At 33.1% G+C, this 4185-nt stretch overlaps 1 non-coding gene across 1 annotated transcript; it reads left to right on the top strand.

Annotated features, from left to right (window-relative positions):
- The first annotated feature begins 2378 nt into the window (after nt 1-2378).
- Nucleotides 2379-2485, top strand: LOC139886950 (small nucleolar RNA R71). The gene has a single exon (XR_011772807.1). It is a non-coding gene; the product is annotated as a small nucleolar RNA R71 (small nucleolar RNA).
- Nucleotides 2486-4185: the final 1700 nt, after the last annotated feature.

The raw sequence follows: 4185 nt of genomic DNA, 5'->3' as shown, positions 1-4185 counted from the left end.
CCCTCGACAAAATTTAAATTTTGTCGTTTTTAAAGCGATTGTTTTAAAAGTAAAGATTTTTAGTTTTTTAATTTTTTTGGTATACTTTAGATCAATAAAATTAAAAATGATGATAACAAAATTTTTTGCCCCGCCCTCGGGTAAAGCAATTTCGGTTCCATGACCTAGCCTTCAACTTACGATGAATTTTAGAAATCATTTATTAAACTTAATGAGATAAAGTAATTTTTTTTTTTTAAATTCACACAAAACTTAAATTTATAAATGCATATTAATTTCATACAAAACCTACAAAATAAAAATTTAGAATGGGGAGAAAACTAGTTCTTTAGTGTCTGCTAGTGGAAAAGACCAATCGGATTCCATTCTCGGAACTACACGAGAATAGAACAACTAACTCTAGACAGCATTTTCTTTTTAGAAAATCTGAATCTCCCCACACTTAGGTAGCTGTGGTGTCGAAATTGTGAATAACTTCAACGTCAATTTTTCTTGGACCATAATCAACTTGCATATCTGTGACTTTTGCTTTAAGCCATTGGTTGAATTCTTGTGTAATATCCACAAATTCAACTAGTTTTACCTTTTCTTTAGGCAATAGATTGGATACTAATAGGTTACATAACTTAAAGTTCCCCTTGGTTCTAGCATCGCGAATCTGTTTAATAAGTTTCTTCATTGAACTATTAATAACGGGGTCATTTAATTTCGTATCAACAATGGGGTTCTTTGTTATCAGGTCATCATTAGGTGTTACTTCATTTTCCCCACACTTAGGCGTTTTATTATTGCTAAGCACTACCGTTGGAGTTGGTAAAACAACATGGTTCTTACCAATCATTTTTACTGGTTCAACAGTTTTGGTTGGTGGAGATTTAGACTTTCGAATCATAAAGGTGATCAATTTCTCATCATTACTAAGTGTCATTCTACCCTTTCTTTCATCAAATAATGCCCCGGTAGACGCTAAGAATGGTTGACCTAAAATTAGAGGAATGTTTGGGTCCTCTTCTATGTCAATGACAATAAATTCGACTAAAAAGGTTAAATTACCCACTTGAACGGGTAGGTTGTCAGCAATTCCAACTGGGTGCCTAATGTTTTGATCAAAGAGTCCAACACTCATCTCTGTTGGACTTAACTCACCTATTCCTAATCTGTTATATAATAAAAGAGGCATAACACTTATACTCGCACCTAAATCTGCTAGTGTATCATACATGACACAATCACTAAGTAGACAAGGAACAATAAATTCACCCGGATCACCCAACCTAGGTGGAGGTTTTGGTGGAACTGTCTTCACCGGGTTTATTTTTATGGTTTTTGTTTCTTGCACTTTCTTATTCTTCTTCTTCTTTCCAGAGGTATCACAAACTTTATTACCTATTACTTGCCCATACTCAACTCCTTTTCTTGGAAACGGGATGGGTGGTTTGTATGGTGCCACCACTGGCTTTACATAATCGGGTGGTGGTGGTGTTGTAACTTCTTCATTGTTACTCACATCTAAAACCTTCCCATCTTCTGATGTTGGTTTTTCAGAATTTGTTGACACCATATTAACATTCTCATTCTGAGGATTTACTTCAGTATTAATTGGTAGCTTTGCTTGTTCCCTCTCACTCATTATGCTAGCAAGAGTACCTACATATTTTTCTAGATTCAAAATGGAAGCTTGTTGAGTTCTTAATGACTGATCAAACCTCTCATTTGTTTGGGTTTGAGATGTAATAAATTGGGTTTGAGATTCCATTAGCTTTGCCATCATTTCTTCTAGATTTGACTTTTTCTCTTCGGTTTGTTGTGGTGGTTTATACAAACCAGGTCTTTGTTGATTGAAAGTGTTATTTTGAGTTGGTTGGTTATTCGGACCTTGTTGGTTGTACGAGTTATTGTTAGGTCCATTTGGATTGTAAAGAATGTTTTGATTTCGATTAAAGTTCATCCTTGGAGGTTGATAATTATTTTGATAATTATTTCCCGGCCTTTGGTTCATGTAGGAAACATTCTCACGTTGTTCCATCGTTTGCTCGATGTTACAATCTTTCGTTAAGTGTGGTCCACCGTATTGCTCACAACTGATTCGTATTGCATGAATATCTTTATTCATTTTTTCCATTCGTCTCTCGAAAGCATCTATTTTTGCGGAAACGGAATCAAAGTCATGGCTAGAATCGGCTCTAGCCACTTTAGATGAACGAAAAATATCTTTTTCCTGGTGCCACTCATGCGAGTGGGAGGCTGTGTTATCAATGATTTTGTAAGCTTCAGTTGCGGTTTTCTTCATAATGGAACCACCAGCTGTTATGTCGATGTCCTTTCGTGTAGCAAAGTCGAAACCTTGGTAGAATATTTGTACTATTTGATAAGTATCTAAACCGTGTTGAGGACATCCTCTCAACAACTTTTCAAATCTTGTCCACGCCTCATATAATGTTTCATTTGGCTTTTGTGCGAACGTAACAATTTCTCCTTGAAGTCTCACAGCTTTAGATGCTGGAAAGAAATGTTTAAGAAAATTTTCAACTAAAACATCCCATGTATCAATCGTCACTTCAGGTAACGATTCTAACCAATCTTTGGCTTCCCTATTTAAAGTCCAGGGAAATAACATTAGATAGATCTGTTCATCCTCCACTTCTCGAATTTTAAATAGAGTACAGATCCTATTAAAGGTTCGAAGATGTTCATTTGGATCTTCCTTCGGCGCACCACTAAATTGGCATTGATTAGTTACCATGTGTAGAATTTGTCCTTTGATTTCATAATCTGGCGCATTAATGTCTGGCTTAATAATGGCGTGACCTTGGCCCGTGCGTGTGGCTCTCATTCGATCTTCCATACTTAGGGGTTCCGTTACTTCCATAATTGAATTTGTTGAATACGAATCACTAGAGGATTCTGATTTAATGGTTTCTTCCTCGACAATCTCTGGATGACTGATTTGTGGTTTAGGAGGAATGATTAGTGGTTCAGGATCTCTGAATTGTCCCTGAATATCCTCCGGATTCTCAATTGTGAGGTCGGGTTCAAAAAATGGATTATCGAAAATTTGGATTGGAGTACTTGGTCGACTGGATGCCGATTCTAAAGAAAAATCAACGGTGACAATATTGGCTAGATATCTTGATCGAGTTACAGGTGGTGAACGTATTAAAGGTGGTGAACGTTTTGCCCGGTGCATTCACTGAATATCCTATTAGTTATAAAAGATAAAAATTATATAAGATATCAAATTAATAGACTTTTCTGATTTTGCTCACGTTTCGAATAGCCAATAGATGCAGCAGGTAGCCAGGACCCTTTAAATCGGAAGCCCACAACTCGCCACTAACAAATCCAACTATTACTACGAACCAGAAAATTTTGGATGTCTATCAATTTAACAACTTAAAACAATTTTTCGTCAAAATTTTGAAATAAAAATCTATGTCCTAAAAACTAGAGCGTCGAGAAATAAGAAAGAAAAAGAGCGCGTCGAAAAATGTCGAAAAATAAAAGGTCAAAAAATAAGAAAATTATAGCGCGTCGAAAATTAAAAAGGGATTCTAAACGAAAAACGAAAATTACTTAAAAGGATACTAAAATTTTCACACGGCGTCGCAAAATTTTAAGGCACCTAAATCTTAGTCTAAAGAAAAAGCACTTAAGGGATTTTACGGCAAAGCCTAAAAATCTAAAAGTATAATAATAACTATAGCAAAACTAAACTTAATACTAAAAGTTGTGACTAGAGTCTTAAAATCTAAAGGTAATAAAACTTAAAAAAATATATATATATATATATATATATTTTTTAATTTTATAGACAAAATCTTAAAAATATATTTTCTTAATTAAATTTTTTTAATAAAAATTTTATTTTTATATTTTAAATTTTTTTTAACGATTTTAATATTTTATTTTTTTAAAATTTTTTTTTTTACGAAATTAATAATTTTAATTTTAATTTTAACTTAAAAAAAGTAGAAAAGCAAAACCTATTTAATTGTTTTTTTTAATTCATTTACTATTCATTGAATAGTAAATGAAACGAAATTAATTAATTTACTATTCACATGAAAGCGACATGATAGAAATTATTAATTATAAGTTACATAATATACCCCTGAAGTATTTAATAAATACGACATTTTAAAACTATACGATTCAAATTTGATTAAAAATTATTATTATATTATT

This window comes from Rutidosis leptorrhynchoides, chromosome 1 (assembly GCF_046630445.1).
Source record: "Rutidosis leptorrhynchoides isolate AG116_Rl617_1_P2 chromosome 1, CSIRO_AGI_Rlap_v1, whole genome shotgun sequence".
In the NCBI taxonomy this organism is placed as follows: domain Eukaryota; kingdom Viridiplantae; phylum Streptophyta; class Magnoliopsida; order Asterales; family Asteraceae; genus Rutidosis; species Rutidosis leptorrhynchoides.
Note: the sequence above shows the minus strand (reverse complement) of the source record. Positions and strands in the feature narration are given on the sequence as shown.